Raw genomic sequence first — 15,914 nt, 5'->3', positions numbered from 1 at the left:
GGTACCTCCCTTTTTATCATTTACCCAAACAAGGATCCATCTATGGCCGTCAATCCTAGTTAATCACATAGAATAGGCAAGTTGTAGGGCACCACCCCTAATGAAACCAGTGGATAGGCAAGTTTAAGAGTTTACACTCGAGGTTGCTACGGGGAGGCTCGTCACTTCAACGTAGGCCTAGATTATACTCGAGGTCACTAGGGGAGGCTCGTCACCTGAACGTAGGCCGACAGCTCGAATATGGTGTCCCATACACCGCTATATTCGCTTCACGAGCTTGGGTTGCTCGCTAGTCACTACGGGGAGACTTGTTACCCCAGCGTAGGCCGACAGCTCAACCACGGTGTCCCATACACCACAATGCCTGGCTCATGAGTCTTAGCGAATCTTGGTACCATGGTTAAAATGGGCTTTACATTGGTAAGCGGTACCTTAGATTCAAACAGTAGTGTCCATACATGGTAAACACACAATAGGCCAATCGGGTTATTTGACAAGTTTGATTAGTACGAGCGCACGTTGAATAAATCGACATGGAGTGCATACACACTCTACGTGGCCTAACCACTGTCAATAATCACCGTATGGATCGGATTCATCAAATGTATCCAATGTGGCGAAACTAGTTCCACCACTCAATTAGGAACCGTTACTGATTGCTTGGACTGCGTAGTAGTCCCAATCATACTCAAATGTAATAGGTAGTCACATATGTTAATCATAACAGCATTTAATGAACAATTTAAATAAAATTTCCATTTGAGCATTTTATCAAACACATGGAACAAGTTATTATACATATGCATTTCATCCATAAATCACACAGCAGCAATTTACATTTTATGAAGAAAATAATAAATGTGGATAAGGTAGTTAAGAATCCTATCTCAACACCCTTGTTAAAAGTGATTCATCAGACAATTTCTCATTCAGGCATTTTATCAAACACTTAGAGTACACAATACTACATACATAAACTAAATTAGTTATATCATATATTATGGCAGATCCTTTCATAAAGGAGTTGTCATACATACAACAAACATGTATTCTAGATTAATAGTCATGGAAAAAATAATTCATAATTGCACTTTCATTCAAACATTTCAACAAACACATGAAATGCATTATATATTCACATAGTTCACACACATGTATAGTTTATCGAATACATCGTAACTAAGATCATATGACAACAATCAAGTCTAACATACAACATCGCTGACATTAAAAGCCTTGAAAACCATAACCTAAACGTTTATAGTCCGCACCTTTTGTTGAATTTCTCATTTCAAACTCGATTCGAATCCTACGTCCCCGTATACAGAGCAACGGTACCTAAACATTGAAATAGGCTAGATATTTCATTGCTTACCCTATCTAGGCTTCTAAAACAAGTTTAGGGTTAGGATTTATTACCCAAATCGAAGTTAGAATCGATGGTGTAGCGATGGTGGGGTGGGGATTCGGTACGTGATGTGGTGGGAGTGAATCCCAACAGTGATCTCTTGAACTCTCACTCTTTCCTCCTCTTTTCTCTCTTCTCTCACCTAGGGTTTGATAAATTCATATGAAAGAGAGAGGGGGTGGTTTAAGGTCTTTAAATAGGCCCAAAAGTGATGTCAATGGCCCCAGGCCATGGTATACTTGGGTTATAGCCAAAGGGTGACTATTTCTGACGAATGGGGCTCATCTGGAGATCCATTACCTATCTATGTCACAAAGTAATTTCTCTGACAATGGATCTAATCCAGGTTATGATTTTTCTATGATTGGATTAATGGATCGACCATGGAGGACCCGTATTAGATCAACGGTTGTTGCCACTTGATCAGGGCCACAAGTATATGGATAAGAGTAGGAAAATTTCCCTGATCCATGGGTCTAGTTTGGCCAGAATCTGACGGTTCGAAGTTTTCAATTTCGCCTGTAAGTGAATGGTCCAATTCACTTAAGTTTGAGTTTATTTTGTAAAGATATTCACGTTATTCACACAATTCGCTCAAGGCTCAAGTTGTGCATTTCTTGATACTATTTGGGCTTGATTCCCGTAATGATTGTCAAGCCCAATAAGGTGGTCATAACCTTATAGTTTCGTGGTAATCAGACTTTTAACGCGCGGTCCAGGTCCGATACGGAGTTTCAATGTGCTCCTGAGAGCAACTGGATTTTGAGATTTCTCCTAGGTTCTTAAGTAGTGTTAAGCTAGCAATTTTAATGGTTTTGGGTCTTGTAGTTCATATAGATAGTGGTTCAAACTAAATCCATCGATTAGTTAGTTCAGCACTTAAATAAATTTTTGTTTAATTCCTAAAGAATTTGGTCCTTAAGGATTTCTGCTTGAGGTGGTACTCGGGTCTTTGTACGAATTTTTTCGAGACGTTACATTAACAAGAGGACTGGTGTAATTCAAGAGTCTATTACTGTGGTTATAGATGATCACTTGAATACATCTGTCTCAAGTTCAGAAAATGATGAAGTCCCTTTATTTGATAAACCAGACTCTTCATCTAGTCAAAATAACACTGAACTACAGATAGTTAAAGACCATCCATCTAATCAAATCCTTGGAAACCCTCTCACTAGTGTGCACACTCGTATACAACTATAGGATATATGCAACTACATGTGCTTTACATCTCAGATAGAACCAACTAACATAAAAGAAGCCCTTATTGACGAAAACTGGATTGTAGCAATGCAAGAAGAGCTCAATCAGTTTGTTAAAAATGATGTTTAGTACTTAGTTCCAAGACTAAAAGATAAACACATTATAAAAAAAATGGATTTTCAAAAAAAAGTCTAATGAACTTGGTAATATTATTAACAACAAGGCTAGGTTGGTTGTACAAGGGTACACTCAAATTGAAGGCATTGATTATGATGAGACCTTTACCCTAGTAGCTCGTCTTGAATCAATCAGACTATTTATATCCATTGCATGCTTTAAAAAATTCAAAATATATCAAATGGATATAAAGAGTGCGTTCTTAAGCGGCGATTTGCATGAAGAAGTGTACGTTGAACAACCAGAGGGTTTTAAAGACCCTAAGCATGCTAGTCATGTCTATCGCCTGAAAAAGGCACTCTATGGTTTGAAACAGGCTCCCAGGGCATGGTACAAGAAATTGATTAAATTCTTGTTAAGTCATTACTTTATTATGGGGAGTGTAGATAAAACATTATCTGTTAAAAAACATAATGATCATATACTAATAATACAAATCTATGTTGATGACATTATCTATGGATTTACCTATGCTAACATGACTATTGAGTTTGCAGATCTTATGAAAACTAAATTTTAAATGAGCATGGTTGGAGAACTAAACTATTTCCTAGGGTTGCAAGTCAAACAACTCCCTGATGGATTCTTTATCTCACAAACAAAATATGCTTTGAACTTAGTTAAAAAGTTCGAATTTGAGTGTAGGAAAAATTTTGATACTCCAATGAGTACTACTCTAAAACTCTCTAAGGATTCAACAGGTAAGAGTGTGGATCCAAAGTTTTATCATAGTATGATAGGTAGTTTACTTTATTTAACTACGAACCGACCTGATATTGCTTTTAGCATAGGAGTTTGTGCTAGATATCAATCGGACCCTAAAGAGTCTCACGTGATTGCTGTTAAACGTATTTTGCGATATGCCGCTAGTTCAACTAATCTTGGTCTCTGGTACCACATGATAGTAGTGTGCAATTAGCTGGTTACATGGATGTTGATTGGGCTGGTAACATTGATGATCGTAAATCTACCAGCAATGGTTGTTTCTATGTCGAGAACTGTTTGGTTTCTTGGCTAAGTAAGAAACAAAGTTTCATATCGCTCTCCACAGCTGAGCCTGAATATATTGATACTGGTAATGCATGCACTCAGCTTGTGGATGAAGAGAATGCTAAGCGATTACGGAATTGCACAAGAATCTATGGTTTTATATTGTGACAATTTAAGCGCAATTAATATTTCTAAAAATCCAATTTAGCATTCATGAATCAAGCATATTGACATTAGATATCATTATATTCGTGAATTGGTGGAAGACAAGACAATTTCATTGGAATATATTCAGACCGAGAATCAACTTGTAGACATATTCATAAAACCGCTCGACAAAAATAAGTTTGTAAAATTGAAATTTGATCTTGGTATGTGTAATATGAACTGATGATTTGTGCCTATTTGTATTATAATGTATATATTTATTATTTAAAAAAATTTTAAATTCAAAGAGATGCAAAATTACAAATTTTCAGTGGTGCACGACTGGTCGTGTACATACCACTTGGTTTTATTTGGGAAAAACTTTTTTCCTCACTTGGTTCTTCTTCTCCAACAAGCCTTACATGACTAGTCGAACCCATCTTCGATTCCACTTCAGTTAGTGCTTCATTTTCAAATTCCTTGTAGATTTAATTTCATTAATTCTCCTTTAACTTGATTTTACAACTTATTTAAAGTTTTATGGTGGTTTGAAAGTGTTTCTACACAAAAATATGATTTCCTTAGAATCCTTTCTCTCCTTTTTGCAATCCTTATTTTCCTCGAGTTGTTATTGCTATGGAAGGATGAAATAGGAAGAGAACCGTTCATGGTCTCTCTTCATCTCGTTCCATACCCATTTCAATGCATCATCTTCGATCACCCGAAGAGGACCCCGAGTATGTACGGGATATCCGACATAGGAATGTCATTGTTGAGCGTGTTGTTAATGTTGATCATATTGAACGCTTCAACATCGTCCCCCTCCTTCAAGCTGTAGGATGGGAGAACATATTATCTTGGAGCGGTTCGGCATACCAGTCCATTACGCAGGCTATGTATGCGTGTGTTACTGACTTTTCTCTAGAGAATTTGACATTTCTTGTGTCAACTAGAGAAGGTCCGATCGAAGTAGACCATCATTTGATTTCTTCTATCACGAATATACTTGTTGTTGATGACGGAGTTTCCATATCTACTTTGACCTCTAGACCTTCTGAGAATGCAAAACGTTTGATTACAAGAGTTCTTTGCAACATGGATGCGGAGTGAAACGACAGTATTGCGCTCAGTTCTAAATTTATGTTACCCAGATACAGGGTCCTTCATTGTATTTTCATTTCAATTGTGTATCCTCGCTCAGGTAACAAGACTGAGATGACTTCTTTTATGGCCCATATTATGCATTCTGTTGTGTCTAGTATCCATATATGTCTTCCTTCTCTTATCTATCATCTTATCATTTAGTTTTGTCTCCATCTCGGTCATAGCAATATTCCTTTTGCTTATCTTATGACTGCCCTAGCTACCCATGCTTTCGTAGCTATGCCTGTTGGAGAAGGTTCCATTAATCTTCGTCCCTTCAACAATTCAAATATTAGCAAGATGAACCTGGACCTGGTACCCGGTTAAGTTGTCGGCGATGTTGGAGGAGGTGAAGAAGCTGAAGAAGGTGATGCTTTGCCATAAGAAAATATAAATATGGATGATTTGTTTAATGAGCTAGATTTAGATTCTGAGGCTAATTTTGATTATTAGCCTTCTGATTTTGATGAGAGATTGCATTGTCTTGAGGAACATGTGGCTCAGATTCATGTAACCCAACAATCGCATTTCAAATATATGCACAAATATATGAGGCGCATCAATAGAGGTTTACATAAGAATGATCCATCTATTCCTGTTCCTTCATCAAGATCTGACTAGTTGCTCCGTTTGCTTTGGTTCTGTATTAATTTCTTTTAACTCTCTTTACCGTCTGTGAGTTTAGATGATAACTACTTGAACTACTTAACTCTTGTGACATGATACTTGATAGTTATCTGATATTAATCTTTTTATCATGTTCTTTTCTATCTTATTACTCTCTTATTATCTACATTTATCATTTATAATCCATTTCTTTCCTTTGTCATGTTGTGACAAAAAGGGGGAGAATGTTGTGTGGAATAAGCTTAATTTGATAAGCTTGATTTGATATAATGATGTGGATTTGATATGATGATGTGGATGAGGAGTTTAATTACAATTATTTTTTTTTACAATTTCCTTCTCCTAGTTTAAAGGGAGTAATGGATTAAGGGGGAGAGTTACTTGGTGTGCACAGATGGTGCGTGATTCTTTATTGATCATATGTTATTGATCAATTGTCGACTAAATGGTGCATGATTCTTTATTGAGCATGTGTTCTTATGGAATATCTATTGCATGACTCGTATTTTGTTTTTGTCACAAATTTGACAAAGGGGGAGATTGAAATTGCTATGTTGGAAACCCCAAGTTTAATCAAATTTTGGTGTGCCAAACCAATTCGAGTTTGTGTCATACTTATGTGTTTTATTTGTCAAGCTTGTGCTTTGATTTGCTTTGAATCTTCGACGATCGTGCTAAATCAATCTTGCCGATATCTACGACGAACTTGCCAAGATCTTCAAGCTGAAGAAAGTGTATGAGTTTCAAGTGTTGGTAGAAGACTCAACTTTCAAGAACCCATTCACATTATTGTGGTTCAAGTTCTGTAACCAAAAATGTCTAAGAACTCAAGTCCTAATTGAAGACTAAGTTCGATACGTCGAGTTCAAGCTTCGAATATCGCAAGAATTAAAGTTGCCGATGTGATTGACAGTATGATGGTTCACATGTTCTATCTCACAAGTAAGGTATGAATGACCTAAATTGACCTTAGGGCATGTTACGTTCATTTCATACTTGGTATCAGTCATTTTATGGGTTAATAGGTTATTTATTCGACTAGCCCTAGCATTGGCTCGACTAGTCTAGGATTTATTACAATTTTCTGAAAATTTTCTGTTGGTCCTCGACCAGTCCTGGAAACTAGTCGACCAGTTGAGTGAACAGTGTTGACCGGTCATACAGGGTTCGACTCAAATTGCAGAAAGCATTTTGGCCCCACTCGACCAGTCGTGTGTAGTCCACGAGTAGTCGAGTAGGCCACTCGACCAATAGTGGGACCCACAAGGCCAGTCGAGCACTTGCAAAATCTTATCGCGCTAGAATTTTCAAAAATCTGTTGGACCTAAGGCCAGTCGAAGCGAACCTAAGGCCAGTCGAGTGAACAGATTTTTTACCTATAAATAGCACTCAAATTTCAAAGTTTTCTATTCAATTTTAATTATTTTTAAGAAATCACTCTGAGATAAGTTTGTGTTCATTCTAAGCTATTTTGTGCATATTTTAGATTCTTTATAAGTAACTTTTGTTATTTAATTTTAAATCTCTATTCCAATCTGATTTTGAAAGGGGATATTTGATTTACCATTTCTTAAGATCGAAATCAAATCAAGCTAGCCCAGATTGATTTAAATTAAAAATCATCTGGACCTAGAACCCTATACACTTGTGGTACTGAACGTTGAACATTTACGTCGTTATTAAGTTGGTTCTATCGGGCTACTTCAGAATCTTCATACAGATAAGTGTTTCCTTTTCTGTAAATTCATTTTGTTTGGTTTATGAGATAAGCCAAAAAATCTCATTTGGTTTTTTCTGAGATTAGCCCGAAAATCTCGAAGTGTGGGGTTGTGATTGTGTGAGCCCACTTAAAGTACAATTGTAAAGGTTTTAGGTGAACCTTAAAAAACCTATTTAATTAGTGAATGCTAATATCCTGATGGAGTGGATATTAAGAGTGGAGTAGTTGTGTGGCTGTTTTCAGACAGTTGGTGTACACACACGAACCACTATAATTCTCAGGTGTTTAGTGGGTATTTGATTTATTTCTTTATCATTTTGTCGTTTAAGATTGTGAGATGTATTTGTGGATGTGGATGTTGTAATCTTTATTTTTCAAGCATTGTGTGGTGAATGTTGTAATAGATTAGTTCGTATTTCTTTCACCTCCATTTGAGTTTAAGTTTTTGATACTCACCCACGTTCTAGTAAGGTTGTCCTTCCATAAACCAAAGGTTTTTGGTGTCAGGTTGTCCTTAGAACCAAGTTTGTATCAACCTCTCAATGCTTAATTATGTCCTATTCCCCCCCCCCCCCCCCCCCCTTCTAGGACATTTAGCTCGGACTCTTCACGATCGCGCTAAAAATTTAAAAATTTGTTAGATCTTAGACGAGTCGAAGAATACCTTAGACGAGTTGAAGCAACAACTTTTCAGCGTATAAATAGAGGCCTTCTCTTAATCCGATATTACCAATTCAAGTTGATAAAAGCTTTCATCAAGAGAGAGAGAGAGAGAGAGAGAGAAGTCTCCATTATTGTCAAGCTATTATGTGGTATTTTTAAAATTTCTTTAATAGCTTTTTTGTTTCAATTCCTAGATCTCTTGTTGTATGAATCTTATTCTATAAAGAGAGTAAATACTCTTCTTTGAGATCTTAAAGAATTCAAATAAGTAACCTTTAGTTTGAATCAATCGATTTAAAATCAATCTAGAACCTAAAGCCCTTGTTTATATAACTGGACATTGAACAATCTACTTTAAGAGAAGTGGTTCTACATGCTACATCAAGAGAAATGCCTTCAAGGTGAAGATAAGTATATTCTATCTTTTGTATTTTGGTTTTATTGAGATAGCTAGAAAATCTCATTTGTTGGTTTTTTTGAGATCGTCAGAAAATCTCAATGAGGGTTTTTTTTTTATGATAGCTCATTAAAATCACAATTGCATCAAGTTTTAAGGTGACCCTGTGAAACCTTGTTTTTAGTGAAAGACAATATCACGTGGATAGTGATAATTGGGAGTGGAGTAGGTGTGGTTGTTTGAGAATAGTTGTTGTACACACCGAACCACTATAACTCTTGGTGTTGTGGTGAATGTTTATCGTTTGCATTTATGGAGAATGGTTGTAATTTTATTCATGGAAAAGTGGTGAATGATTGTAATAGATAGCTTTATTTTCTCTTGCTTAGTTTGAGATCTTGATCCTTACGATCGTTTGTGAAATAAGGTTGTTCTACTTAAACTTTGTTTTGGGTGAAGGTTGTCCTACGAAATAGTTTGAATCAATTTTTTAATAATAGTGCAATTGAGTTTCTGATTTATTTATTATTTCAGCACTTTAATTTTTATTTGGTATAGTTAAAAGATCGAGAGCTTTCATGATGTCAAATTTTGATAGCTTATCTATTACCAGGCCACCACCTTTTGATGGATCTAACTATGCATACTGGAAAGCCAGAATGAGAATTTTTCTAAAATCCTTTTATGAAAGTGTGTGGCAAGCCACTGTAATCAAATGGAAACCTCCTATGACTGAAGTATTAGGTAGTGATGGAACTAAATCTATAAGAGAAACTGCATTCTTTTTATGGACTGCAGCTTAGAAAAGCGAAAGTAGTGCTAATGCTAAGGCCTTAAATGCCATAACTTGTGATCTATCACCTAATGAATTCAAGAGAATTATTTCATGTGATAAAGCCAAACAAGCTTGGGATATTCTTGAAATGACACATGAAGGAACTACTATAGTTAAGAAATTAAAAGTTCAAATCCTCACTGCAAGATTTAAGGAGATTCGTATGGAAGAAAATGAAACTTTCATGGACTTCTACACGAAACTAAATGATATAGTAAATTCCATGTGGGGTCTAGGAGATGGAATCCCAGAAAGCAAGGTCTTTGTAAAAATACTGTAATCTCTTCCTGAGAGATTCAATTCTAAAGTAACTGCCATTCAGGAATCAAGAGATACTGATTATATGAAGGTTGAGGAGTTAGTTGTCTCTCTCCAAACGTATGAGCTAAATTTTAAAGATCCTAAAGGTAAGTCCATTTCTCTTAAACCATCTAAATCTGTTTCAAAAGAAAATTGTATTAATTCTAATGTTGAAGATACAAAAGATGATATGACTTTACTTGAGAAGAAATTTTACAGAATTTTCAAAAACAGGAAAAGATTAGATTTTCAAAAACCGTCTGACAAAAAAAAAGGAAAATCTACATCTTGGAAATCTGTAAAGGACAGTCAATGTTTCAATTGCCATGAATACGGGCACTTGGCGAATAAATGTCCTAAAAGGGATAAGTAAAAAAAAGGGCATAATAGCTACTTAGGATGAATCATCCGGTTCTGAAAGTTGTTCTGAGTCTGATGAGTCAGAACAAGAAAATACAAATGATGTAAAAGCCCTGATGACTTAGCCAGAGTCACCTCCTCGGATAGCTGCAACATATATGATTATGAAAATCTCAGGAGTGAACCTGAAAATGAGAATGAAGATAATCTTTAAGACGCCTACAATGCCCTATACAGGGAAAGTTACAAAATTGCTGTCAAATTGAAAATTCAAAGAGAAAAATATCTTAAGTTTAAAGAAGAACTTGAAAACAATGTTTTAGAAAAATCTCATCTTTCAGATTGTTTTGAAAAAACAAAACTAGACTTAAATTTCAAATCCTCAGAGTTAGAAAAACTTAGAACTGAAAATGAGAAACTAAAACTCGAAGTCTCTTCCCTTTTGAGTTCTAAGGATACTTGGAGATATACCCACAGAGACCCAAAACTGGAAAATTTATTATCTTCATCCAGAAAATGTGGTGACAAATCAGGTCTGAGATATATAAAAAAGGATTCTCAAAAAAACAAGAATTCATCTCCTATCTTTGTAAAAGGAAAATCCTTAGACTCTAAAGGTAAGAATTTGGGAAATTATGGTTGAAATGATTTCAAAAATCCAAAACCTTTTCAAGTTTCTATGATTAATTCTAATGCCATCAGCTGTAGAAATAAAAGATATAACAAACCTCCTTTAGCTGAAAAAAATAGTGGACTTACTCAAAGAACTTCTAAAAACCAATTCAGATTGAATCGGAGTAAATAGAAATGGGAGAAATTCCAACTTCTAGAAACAGAGAAAATCTAATGGAACTCCTAAACCCAAAACCATGATGAAATGGGTTCCAAAGGTTACATGTCTTGTTGCCCACACAACCTTCAAAGCCACTAACCATTCAAAATGCTACCTAGATAGTGGATGTTCAAGACATATTACATGTGACAAAGCGATATTCACCAACTTCAAAGAAGTGAATGACGGTTCTGAAAGTGCCTTTGTTTGTAAATTAACGTGACAATTGAGTAGGCAAGTCAAGCAAGCCCCAAGTAAAGACAATATAAGATGCTGTCTCAACTGGATGTGTGATTCAAGAATGCCAAAGGTAAATTAAACCTCACATCCCATGTCCAAAACCCCAAGGTAAATAATTCCCTTTAAAAAACATAGAACAATAAAGGAATTTAATGTTTTAAGACTTTGTGCAAATAGGTAAATTGTCTAAAGTTCTCTGCATGTCACTTCGAGTCATCGAACGCTCGTGTTCAATGACATCGAACAGTCTCGATGACATCGAAAAAGACTCCCATATGTCCAGCAACCAAATGAATATATGGATGGGAGATTCAATTCATTGAACATACCTTTAATGACATTGAACATGGATACTTGATGACATCGACAGTGATTCGATGACATCGAAGAAAGCAAAGTTTCTATCTAGCAAATTTCTTGGAAAATTTTCTGAAAAATTCGAGGAATCGAATTAGTTTCGATATCATTGAGATTCAAACTTCGATGACATCGAAATGGATACAAGAATGTCCAGTGAGCTTCAAAGGAAAATCTTTTGAAAAATTCAAGGAATCGAACTAGTTTTGGTTTCATCGAGATTCAAACTCGGATAACATCGAACATGGTTCGATGACATCGAAAAAGGTCAAGAAAATGTCCAACGTGCTTCAAAGGAAAATCTGTCTAAAATATCGAGGAATCGAACAAGGTTCAATGACATCGATATTCAAATCTCAATGACATCGAATAAGGTTCGATGACATCAAATTAGGACTCAAAATCGTCGAGCAAGCTTTGAAGTAAAATCATGTATAAATTCGAGGAATTGAACTACATTCGATGATATTAAAATTTAAATTTCGATGACATCGAACGTAGACAGGTTCTAACGATTATGTTACCGTTGGACATTTTGCCTTTATAAACAGAAGCTCGGTTCTAGTAATGCATTGAGAAAAAGAGAGAGTTCCAAGGGGGTAACTTCTTACCTACCATCATTAACCTTCTTCTCATGGAAGTTCATTCTCCAACACTTATTCATTGAATACTCAATAGATTAGATTGGAGAATGAACTTCAGCTTTCAAGGATCTTCCAACAACTACTTAATGGCAAATCATTGTGCTGGAATCTCTTGAATGCTTGGAATCACTCTGTCTCTTAATGACTCATATTTAATAGAGTAGATTCCACCAAAAACCTTGACCCAACCCAGGCTACTTATATTGGAGCAGCTTCAAGTGTTGCAGTTTCAGGGAGTTGAAGAATCTCCATCATCAAGGGAGATCATCTTCACCATGTGTCAAACGGGGCTCACCTACTTTCAGGTAAAGTCTAAGAGTCCATAGACCCTGAGGATCCTTCTTTGTGTAGGATTGATGTTGAGGGGAAAATATTGCATATTGGACCCCATTTATTACTTAGTTTTATAAACCTGAGAATGTTTAATGTTCTATTTTAATCATGTTTCTGTTGCAAGGTGAATTAATGGCTTGGATTGAAAAGGACGCTAAAAGCATGGATTTAACGCTCAAGAATCACCAAGGTCAAGGATGGATCTAATGAGACCAAGAATGAAGAATTCACATACTAAAGATCCAAGAAAACCAAGTGAGGAAGGAAGAGCACTGAAGACTTGAAGTGAAAAAAAGAAACCCTAAAAATCGGCATCCTTCGACTAGTCTAAGCCCATTGAAGGATCCTGCTCGACCAGTCAAAGATTCCTCGACTCGAACTCCAGCAACAAAATCATCAAAAATCAGGTCATCCTCGACCAGTCGAAGGTGACCCTCGACTAGTCGAGGGTTACGTAAATTTTGCGTGGATTGCGTAAATTTGAGGCAGATTTCAGAAATTTCTGACTCGGTGTGAAAGGAGGTGATGCACAACTACAAATAGGAGTCCCTAGGGCATCCCTAAGCATCTTCTAGGGTTTGAGGAGTGGAGAAAAAGCATAGAGAAGCCATTGCCAAGAGTTTTTTTCCTTTTCCTTCGTTATTTTTATGCTTTTCTTAAGAGATTCTAGTTCAATCATGTCTATGGTTGGCTAAACCTCTTAGTTAGGGCTAAGAGGTGAAGCTTGTAGCGTGATGGGATGTTTTCTATTACCTTAATTCATATTTAAGTTGAACTATCTTTGATTCTAGTTTGATATTTAAGAAATACTTTCAATTTTTAATGGTTTGTTGTGACTCAAATTACAATAGATCTGCAATAGCTCTGCGTATGTTCTTTTCATGTATTGAGATTGTGAAATTATGCAATCCTATTATTCACCATCATCCCATGGGCATGGTTGGGTGATGGAATCCCGCCTAATCCTCCCAATTCTCTTATGATTGGTTGTGGGATTGGTAAATCCTATTGTTTGCCTTGTCTCTTGGGCATGGTTTTGTGATGGAATCACTTCCAGTTCTTACACCTCTCATCTATTGAGAATTAGGTCAAAGGAAGTTCAGATTTGATTTTATTGAGATATCTTTCAATTGGATAAGATGGGACTCTAAGTTGTCCTTAAATCGATCATAGATCTCCTTGATCTCTACAAGTGGATCCGTAGACACCCTAGCTCCCACCTTTGAATTTACAAGTTGTAGTTAAATAATTCACAATTACTCTCTCAATCAATTTAGATTTAGATAAATATCTTCTTCTATTTCTAGTTCGAGTTACTCTCAGAATATACATGAAATTAGTCCCTGTGGATTCGACCTTGGTCTCACCGAGATTATTACTACATCACGACCCTACACTTGGGCCTATGAACAAGTTTTTGGCACCGTTGCAGGGGACTAACGGTTGCATTTTTTTGAGATTAGCTAGTTTTGGAATTAGTTTAAGATTACGGTTTTTTTTTTTTTCTATTTTTAGGTTAGGATTTTTCAGATTTATTTTTAGAAACTTACTTTCTAATTATAGGTTTAGAATTTTCCTAATTAGTTTTTAGAAACTAGGTTGTTTTCTTATTTTTAGAAACTTTCCTTTTCTGTTTTTAAAAACTAACCTAACTTTCCTGTTTTATAGGATCCTAATATAAAAACTTCTAATTTGGTAATCTCTTTCTATTTTTTTTTTCTATTTCTAGAATAGGGTTTGTTTTCTATTTTTAGAAACTTTCTAATTATAGGATTTTTTTTTTTAATTTTAGAAACTAACTCATTGTTCTATTTCTATTTTTAGAAACTTTCTAATTTTAGCATTTCTATTTTTAGAAACTAATTTGTTTTGTTTTTTTTTTTTGCAGGATCTTAATTTAGGAACTTCTAATTTGGTACGTTCTTTCTAATTCCCTCTCTCTCTCTTTCCTAGATTTCTATTTCCCTTCTTTCTTTTAGGTTTAGGATAAAATTTGAAATTGAGGGTTGAGAGTGTTTCATTCCTAAGTGGGTCCGTGACAACACTCAACATCTTTTGAGTGAAGGAGGATTAATTGAAGGGTTATCTATCCATCACAGGATTAGACACAACTCGAGATCCTCAGAGTTAATTGAGGTTATGGCTGCCAATCAACCAAGAAGACAATCTCAACCTAGGGTTGAGGAAGTCCAGGATGAGAATGAGGTGCATCAAGCACCCCTGCCTTGTACTTTACGAGATAACTTACAACCGGCGGGGGTGAGCACCGCTTCTTGTGTGATTTTTCCAAGAAACACCGGAAACATAGATATAGGGCCTAGAGTGATCCAACTCCTTCCAAAGTTCCTTGGACTTGAAACTGAAAGTCCATACCAGCACTTATAAGAGTTTGATGAGGTTGTAGCCACTTTATACTTTCCTAACGTGTCTGAGGACACAGTTTGATTAAAACTCTTTCCTTTTTCCTTGAAAGAGAAAGCTAAGACATGGTTGCACTTACTACATCCGTGATCTATTGGAATATGGAATGACATGATGAAGGAGTTCATAAAAAAAATTCTTTCTATACCAGAAGACAAACACCATTAGGAAGTCGATCATGAACTTCGCCCAAAAGGAAGATGAAACATTCTTCCAATGTTGGGAGCGGTTCAAGGATCTCGTTAGTTCATGCCCACAACACGGTTTTGAAATGTGACGCATAACAACTTTCTTCTATGATGGACTAATATCTTCCATGCACCAATTCGTTGAAACGATGTGCAATGGGGAATTTATGAACAAAAATGTCGATGAGGTGTGGGATTACTTTGACAAACTCACTGAAACTGCACAATCATGGGACATCACCCCAAAACCTAACACCACATCTAAGCATACTCAAGCAAGGGAGAGAATTGGGATATACTTGCTGAAAGAGGATGATGATATAAATGCTAAAGTGGCCAGTCTCGCAAGGAAGGTCGAGGCCATGAAACTTAAGAAGGATAAGGATAAGGAAACTATTTGTGGTATTTGTGCTTGTAACATTCACACACTGAAAATTGCCCAACAATATTTGCTTTTCAAGAGGTACTAAATGAGCAATCTAATGCTGTAAATAGTTACCAAAGACCTTTCAGTGGACCCATCTTTAACACTCCAAAGCAAATCGATTACACCATTCCCCCAATGGTTGATAACACCAAAATCTCTCTCTAACTCTCAGGACATTCTAGAGGTGTTGAAACAAGTGAAGGTCAATATTCCTCTACTTGATGTCATAAAATAAATACCTTTATATGTCAAATTTCTGAAAGACTTGTGTATGACCAAAAGATGGCGGAATATTCAAAAGAAAATCTTTTTAACTGAAAAAGTGAGTGCCATCCTAAATTAAGATGTGCCATAGAACTACAAAGATCCCAGTAGCCCAACCATTTCTTGTATAATTGGGAATTACCGCGTCAAGCATGCACTTCTTGATTTAGGAGCGAGCGTAAATCTGATTCCTTACTCAGTCTACGAATAACTAGGGTTGGGTGAATTGAAACCCACT

General features: G+C 36.0%; 1 non-coding gene across 1 annotated transcript; it reads right to left on the bottom strand.

The window, feature by feature from the left end:
• Positions 1–14,957: 14,957 nt before the first annotated feature.
• Positions 14,958–15,064, bottom strand: LOC131234205 (small nucleolar RNA R71). Its single transcript, XR_009165612.1, has one exon. It is a non-coding gene; the product is annotated as a small nucleolar RNA R71 (small nucleolar RNA).
• Positions 15,065–15,914: the final 850 nt, after the last annotated feature.

This window comes from Magnolia sinica, chromosome 18 (genome assembly GCF_029962835.1).
Source record: "Magnolia sinica isolate HGM2019 chromosome 18, MsV1, whole genome shotgun sequence".
In the NCBI taxonomy this organism is placed as follows: Eukaryota; Viridiplantae; Streptophyta; class Magnoliopsida; order Magnoliales; family Magnoliaceae; genus Magnolia; species Magnolia sinica.
The sequence above is the reverse complement of the archived record's forward strand: the minus strand, read 5'-3'. Positions and strand labels throughout refer to the sequence as shown.